The sequence below is a fragment of the Vollenhovia emeryi genome, unplaced genomic scaffold (genome assembly GCF_000949405.1).
Source record: "Vollenhovia emeryi isolate VEMERY1.0 unplaced genomic scaffold, V.emery_V1.0 DF939175.1, whole genome shotgun sequence".
Classification (NCBI taxonomy): Eukaryota; Metazoa; Arthropoda; class Insecta; order Hymenoptera; family Formicidae; genus Vollenhovia; species Vollenhovia emeryi.
In genome coordinates, this window is record NW_011967191.1 from 233,859 (window position 1) to 242,494 (window position 8,636).

Here is an 8,636-nt window from a genome sequence, read left to right on the forward strand (position 1 = left end):
CTTTATCAAGATCTCCTGTCACGATCCTTTGAGAGAAAGTTTCTGTCGTTGAAATGTAATTTTTATGATTAACTTAAAACTCCTTTATATACATGCAATTATTTCTTAAAAAATTCTTATCATTAAAATTGCATCAAAATTAATTAAGTACTTTTCTCTTTATGCAATTACTTAAAATCATTTTCTTCAAAGGCAAAAGACTACTTGGCTTTTCGTTAAAAATTGTTTATTAATAAATGACGTAACCATTTTGCTGCTATTCTGCGCGGATTTTTCACGTTTAATTGCTGCGATAGTTACGCTTAAAATAAAGAAAGCAATTTGCCGCGTGGCAGAAATTAACTAATTCTTTCATCGCGCACAATTACCTAGATGACCGAATTTTTTAAGTTCTTGAAGCAGGAAAGTGAATCTCGTATTCTCGTTATTCATCCATCTAATTAATCCCAAAAAAATTAGCGTCCTTAGCATTTTTAGTTTAGAAAGTTTTTAATTGGTCTACATAGCAGGCAAAAATTCGGGTTAGCATTCATTTACTTGAAAATTCCTGGATATTTAAAACTCATTATTTAAAAATCGTGACGACGCTTTAACTTTATTTCTGTATTACGATATTGTGTGTCGCTATTTCGACATTGCTAAACGTCATTCGATATAAAAAATTTCGTATTTGCAACACTTTATTACTTGGTGACGGAGATTAAAATATAAATTATTTCGCGATTTAAAACACTTTTACAAATCTCGAATTGAAATTGTATTTTAAATGAAAATCAGAGCTTTGTTTGATCTAAAGGAGTGCCTTAATTTGAGACTCGAGATATTTAATATAAAAGCAATAAAAGCAAACAATAAAGAAGCTGCAATTACGTTTTTGCTCAAGAAAAATTGACTTTAAATTGATTAGAGGATTATCCTTCTCGAGGTACCACACTTTACCCTAGATATAAAAACGCAGCACGTTTCTGCGTAGAAAAGCGTTTTCACCGTCACGAAGAAAACACCTTGGCGTTTTCTTTTCATAACGTGCGCATATCTTTGGTCGCAAGAGAGATCACCCACGAGAAAATATTTTTAATGGAAAAATATCGACGACTATACTTTAGAAACTTGACTCTTAACATTACCATTGTTAACATGGTGACTATAGATTCTTCTTCGTTTTACTGTACCGCGCAACACTTAAATGTCATCAGATTTAATTAAATCATCAAGTGTAATTATTTAACAATATAATATAATAATGTGAATATTTTTTAGTAGTAAATAAATAATATAATGTATAATAAAACATATTTAACATAAATTAAAGAATAAACAAGTAATATGAAATATCATAAAATAAATACTGTTGTGAAATAATGCGCAATACGTAGTAATATTTTAAAAAATGTTGCATTAATTATTATTAAACTATTAATATTTAAAAATTAGAAATAACATTCAAATTACGCAAAATGTATTTGAAGTTTAACAGTTTACGTATCATTACGGAACATTCAGTTTTCTTCTTCTTTCGAACTGAATAAGTTTTGTTGAACTATTGTTTGAGATGGGAGTTATATTCTCCAGAGAGAAGAAATAAGGTCTTCTCCAGGTGTGCGGAAAAACCAAGCGATACAGGATCGTTAGAAAGAGCCAAAACGCTTTCTTACGTGCTACGCCGAGTGTAATCTCGCGGCCGCAGCTCCCATAGCTCTTATTATAAGAATACCACATAGAGATCCCAACAAGTGAAATTACGTGAGGAAAAAGTCTTATTACGATCGTTCCCAAGACTCGAGGAAAATCGAATTATCGCGTGAGCTGATTCGTGAATCATTACGTGATCTTACAAATCAAATTTGCTTCCACACCCGCAAGAAATAAATATAACTGGCACAGAAAAAAGGATATTCTTCTTTTGAAAATATGTTTAGTTTCAACGTGAAAATTTTGAAATGAGATTATATTGCGTTATAAAGGAAGGAAAACTTACTTAAATGGAGCAATTTTATATAATTCAGTCACGAAAATTATATGCTTATTATTTGAGAATAATTTTCTTGAATGGAAAGGCAACAAAATTGGATAGAAAATAATATATTTTCAAATCAAAGATTATAATGATTAAAACGATTTTATTGTCAAAATAATTATTTGTATTAAAGTGACAATTATAGTATTTAAGTAAGACTGTAATATTGTTGGAATGTAAGATTATTAAATGCTTCTAAGAAAATTATAGATTGTTGCATATAAACTATAACGCGTTAATTTGAGTATATAAGAGTTGATCTGACACTTCTTTTCTTCTGAGTAGATATAAAAAAAATGGAATAAAATCTTTTTCATACTGTTACATGTGACTAATAATATATCACATGACGAACATTAATTTGTAATTTCCTAGCGAGCATAAAAGGTTTTTTCCTTCTTCAGATCGCTGCATGATAATGAGGTGCGAGTTATTTTGGAAAATGGCGTTGTAAATAAAATTTCCTATTTAATTTTATTACGCACACACGTGAACACACGTCGAACGTTAATCTACCTCTGACAAACGAACAGGAAGTAGAAATTCCTTTTGTGTAGCTTCAGCAGACCGCACTCAGCGGCGGATGAAATTTATCAAACGGCGCGTAATTACATTCTTGAATCTAAACCGCTGTTCACTATTCCATTTCTACCTACTGAAAAGGTATAACATCGAACATTATGAAGTTTTAACAAACGACCATCCGGAAATTTTCTTCCGAGTAAGTAGTCCTTGAGAATTCATTAGAGTCACGAAATTATATTTTGCACCTCCGAGTATATGAAGTGTAATTTCCAACGCTGTCGAAAAATTGATTACCTGTAAAAGATAGTTTCGCGTGCCTTTCTCGGAGGCGAAGATGACATTTCGGAATTTCAATCTGTAAAAACAACGTAACGTGTTGAACGATTTCGATAAACAATGTGAGTCGTTTAGAAATTTTATTTTATAAACGCCGCCTCTGTAAAACAAGTAGCGTAGACACGAGATCGGAGACTTTGGTACGTCCCATATTCCCTTTAATTACAAAAGAAATTCTAAATGAATAAGTCTGCAATGAAGACACTTCAGCTAATTGTCCGGCGATACTTTCAAGTAAATTTTCCGCGAATTTCCGCGACCTACCCTACCCTAGCTATCCTCGTTTGCGCAATTCCCACGCTAGATACATCCCCCTTAACTCGCTACAGTGGCTTTTCGAACGCGAAATATAAAGTTCGAGAGGCCTTCAATTGTAAATCGATCAGAGCGTACTTCCGCGAGAAAGATTTCGGTCTCGAAAAGTAGGAATCGGCTATTGCGGATACGGTCTCGCGGATTTTAATGATTCACTAGCCCCATGCTCGGGCAACACTTGCGGGTGACAGCTTGATTAAGTTATAACCTCAGCATCCACCCTCCTTAACGTTACCCAAAAAAAAAGAGAGAGAAACAAAGAGACTCGCACTTTGCGAAACTCTCAAGTGGCTAGATCTATGCGCTGTAGTCGCGATTTCCTTACTCGAACACTTCAACGGGAAATCGTGCGGGCTGCTCTCACCGCGATGAGCATTTGATATAACGAAGTCGCGCACATTTTCATTCATCGTTTTCGGCACATCGCGTCGAGAAACGAACGCTCGGCGGACGCGGACGGGGTGCCGGCGATTCGGCCGGCGCCGCGGATCAGGCCGCACTGTCTTCCCAGATGAGAGAGAGGGCGGCCTGCTTCCAGTACCCTCCGTCGGTGGCGCGGCTGCAGTCGAAAACAACCCTTCGGGTGAGCCTCAACACTGGCAGGTGCGTTGTGCCAATTCTGTCGAGCGTGGAAGCGCGAGACCTACCCCAATTTATCACAAGTTCTTTCCAGCGATGTAATACTATACACCAATACTATACAAGCAGTTGTACGTATAGTTATAACTATAATGAAATATAACAATTGTACAATTTATAGTACAACAACTATGACATCGCTTTAATAAGATTCCTCTCGCTGGTCATATCTTTGACATCTCAAAAATTTCGCAAAGTGTAAATTTTTATCTTCGAGCTCTATTTAGCACAATGAGGATGATGGCTATAACACTTTTCTTCATCTTTCTAGAGTTCCATGATATATTCTGCAAACTGTCTACAACTATTGTTTTCGTGTACGTGTATGCGTATTTGTAATTTACAAATTTCTAAATAATAGATTTAATTGCCTAGTTCTGAAATAAAGTAATAAATTGAATTATATAGTTGTAAAATAAAATATATACGTAGTGCGGGTCGGCAAGAATCAATTTCTAAGTGGCTGTAATATCTCAGTAATTACACGTCGCGCGATCATATCTGGATTAGATGATAAAGCTTTCAAAATCGTAAATCGCGCCGCGAAGCAACGTCGACAAAGGAGCGATCTCGGAAGTTTACGGTCTCGTCGCTTAGAGAGACAGGTCCCCCGAGGGCAGCAAGCGGCGATAAACTGCGATCAGCGTGTAAATAGCTTTCACCTCGCCACGCAAGCTAAAGTGGGGAAGGGTGGGGAGTAATAAATCAACTCCAACTGAAATTTCCTAAGTATTTGCAATTCCCGGATAGAACGCGTCGGGAACTCCCATTTCCCAGTGCACCAACTTTCAAGATAACCGTAATCCGCGGGAAATAAAAAAATAGCGAGTCGAAACTCCAGGAATAATATAATCCCGCGCGGGTCTCACGTTGCAAGTTCAAGAGCTGCGCGGAATATTTCTTATAAATTTCAAATTTCTTTCTTTTTGTGCTTATTTCGTTGCAATGTCTCGCACGGAATCTCAATTAAATGCCTACGTGCACATTCGTGCTACTGTAACCGCCAATAATTCATAATTGTTGTGGAACAACTTCGGTCTGCGCCCCATTTATTTTCATGGAGCACTTCTCGCTCGTCTAATCGAAGCCGCAACGTAAACTCTCGTCGCAAAGGAGGACCGTCTGCGATCTTGTAGCCCGGTACGCGTAGGTGCATGCATTCACGTGCCATCGCATCGCGTAACGTTTACGACGTTAACGTTAAACAACGCGCATTTAGATGCGGAACATGTGCCAAAGCAAACTTCTCTCAAGGCGTCGCGTTGCACGAACAAGTTCGGAACAGCCTTGCGCACTGTCGCACCAGTAACTGTGGACACTTGGCGGACGTACGTTACGATACACCGCCGGTATTACCTTGATTGTTTCGGCAACAACGAGCGAGAGAGTTAGCGCCTGAGTAACTCGGTTATTGCGGTCCTGTGTCTGCGTAATCAAAGACTTCACGTACCATCGCGGGAATATATTAAATTAATAATTGAAATAATCGTATTATGAGATTTCCATAATTCCCAATTAAGTTCTATATTCGAGACTCTTTATTTCCTTTTTATTCTAACGCGTGCGTAATGCTGATATGATAAAAAATTGCACGTGGATTAATATCCAATCTGCGAACACGTATTGAGTATTAATAATTAAGCTACGTTAAAAACATTTTCTATATTTTTTTTCTCTTTAAAGAATGTACCCACACTTTTGCATTTCGCCTACACGTAATAAGATGATAATGTAATCTCTAATATACAATAACAAAATAACATTTAATATATTTAGAAAAATACATTTTTCTTCAACGGTAACGTGATTTCCCCAGACAGTCAAAAGCCGTAAGTTAAATAGCTTTTTAATCGCTAAAGCAAATTTAAGAAGTTCATAAAGTTAAGTTTGAATGTAAATGCCGGGACTATCAATTATATATCAGCAGTTTAATGTATGATTCTGGCAAATGGAGGACGGCAATCAACCTCACCATTGACGAAACTGACTGTATGTGTATCGGGACGAGGGTCGTACGTGCATAATCGATGCGACAACATGGCCCACTGCGGCGTGTTTTACCCTCACCCTCCCCGGTTGCCATTCAGCGACTCGATGGCCGACCTTGTCAACTTGACTTGAGGAACACGACAATAGGAAATTGCCATTAGGAATGCATAGATTTAATCGCCCCGTCGTTATTCAAATTTCATTGTGAATTAGGTTAAAAATTTAATTAATGGGTTTCATGGACTTACAAATCTATATTTAGCTATACGCATTGCTAAAATTTGCAGGTCGTGATAAATAATGATACCACTCGCCATGGAAACGCGCCTAAATTGTTCTATAATTATTTTGCTTAATTAGCTATAATATTTAATTTATTTGATTTAAAAAATTGCAGCGGTTAAAATAGAAATATTTTTAATAGTTTTAAGCATTTGCTCACTAAATGATTGTGTGTAATGCAATAAACTTTTATGAAATATCTACGTAACAAATCAAATAAAAATATGTCAAAATATACATATATGTATATTATAAATATCATGTATATAAAAACATGTATCAAATAAAAGTCGTATTATAAAGTGAAACATATCGATCTCATTTTGAACTTTAACAGTGCATTTACTGGGCATTGAAATTTAATTATGTTAAAAATAGAATCACTTTATTACTACTGTATTGGTAATAATAAAGTTTAATTAAAGTCGTGTTCAACATAGAATTGATCACGATCATAAAAAAATTGACTTTATCAATGAAAGGATATTTTTTTGCTGTATCAACCACGCAATGGACTGAACCCTCTTGTTTCTTCATTATCACCACAAGAAAAACCCTCTACCTTATTTTCTAAAAACTACCTTTATGTATCGTTCGCAGGAAGAAAGGAAATTCCACTACGGTCAACTTTCTGTAAAGCTTCAACACAAATTTTCCTGTGGTAAACTTACTTAGAACTTATCGACCACAGGCAATTCTATGCTTGAAATGGAGGTACTCGAGGTTCTTATCGATTATCAGCATGCACAGTGTTGAAATCGAGGTTACAGAAACACCTCTCAATCCGTCGATAAAATGGTATTTTCCTTATCCTAGATATGTAATCCCGAATATATATTTAATTAACGCAATTTTCATTTACCACTTGTATCCTCTATTGTCTGTTGGCAATCTCTCGTTTTCAGTCCAAGTTACAAAAAATCGATGTGAGAAATTAAGTGTCTCGCAGATAAACTTCTAATACTTTGTTATCAGTTTTGGATCGTATAGGAAAGATTTCATAAGAAAGAAAACTGAGGAAAATCATACTTATTCTACAAATTATTGCTAAATTTTTCTCACTAGATTTTTATTTCATATAATGTTCAATTCGTGAGATATTTTCCTTTCTCTTTCTAGCCCTCCCCATTTTCTCTTTTCTGTGTTTGTCTGTCTGCCTTTCTTAAATCAATCAAGAAATATAATAAAATATAAAATTATATTACATATATAAATTTTAGTAGACATACATATAGTAATATTATCTATTAACATCTTTAACTGCAAACTTATTTGTCAACTTTTATGTTATAAATCTTTTTTGATTTTTTGATTTACTAAATTCAATAAATATTAAATTAATATTAAATACCTTATTTATTTGTATTAAGCGAATCCTAGTATTATATTTAAATTATTTATCAAGATTATCTTAATATTATCACCTCAAGTATAAATATATTATTATTATTAGTAATTTCATTATTTTAAATTAAATTATGTATAATTTTGCAATTTTCTATTTAGCAAAGTTGTGAGAGAGAGAGAGAGAGAGAGAGAGAGAGAGAGAGAGAGAGAGAGAGAGAGAGAGAGAGAGAGAGAGCTATTGTCGATATTTATAGCCATTTATCATTTTATAATTTCACATAAAGTAGTGGTATTAAATAGTGCTCTAAATTTCGTGGACGAATTTTGAAAGAGGAATTAAATTAAATTATTACGTTAATTGCGAAAATGTCAGCCAATTTCAAATCCTAATCTGAATTATTAAATCGAGCTGGGATTGATACTCCCACGGATACACGTAACCAATGCAATAAATAGTATTTACTCTTGCCAGAAACTCTGAAGTACATATTATATAGAATATTATATATATATTCTCTGATTCGCTATTTAATTTATCATTTCCTGTTTGTTATTTATTTGAAGAGTCTTTAAATTTTTTGAAAATATTGAAAATATTGAGAAATATTGAATAAAACTCCAAACCTCCAGTATTAAAACTCCCAAAAGTAGCTTAAAATATTTTCTATAATATAAAGTGCAGAGGAATATTTCCGCTATTCTCATTATAGTATATTGTACAAGATAGATAATCTGTCTCAATTAGTCCCTTGTCATTCATTTTATAAAATTATTGGTGACTGGTGTATTAAATTTTAAGTTTTACTCGTCTGATGAATAAACTGGTTAAGACATCAGCGGGGATGACATACCAGTTACGTATAATCAAGTGACGACAATGAAATTGTCGGAATACAACTTACCTAATTCGATTTACGCAAGGCTGATTCTGGAACTCAGTGTCAGCGTAACGTCGCACCACTAAACCGAGCAAACGCGCTGGATTAAAGAGCATTAATACACTGCATATCGCATTAGCGGTCGAAAACTGATCGTCACACGTAGCATCGGTAAGCTGTTAATTAATAAGTCCCAATGGTTCGGCAATCTTAGAATTAGGGGAACCCGGGGCATAACGGGAACGCTAAGGTTAAAATTAATTTTAAACAAAATGAAAATACATAAATGAATTATTTTTTTATGAAAA

General features: G+C 34.6%; 1 protein-coding gene across 3 annotated transcripts in view; it reads right to left on the minus strand.

The window, feature by feature from the left end:
* Positions 1-3,688, minus strand: part of LOC105563433 (octopamine receptor beta-3R-like) — a 95,749-nt gene extending 92,061 nt beyond the window's left edge. For 2 of the 3 annotated variants that reach the window (XM_012015029.1, XM_012015023.1), the window contains exon 1: positions 3,519-3,688. The gene's annotated coding sequence lies outside the window, so the exon portion shown is untranslated. The other variant, XM_012015024.1, reaches the window with a different exon arrangement.
* Between the last annotated feature and the right edge of the window lie 4,948 nt (positions 3,689-8,636).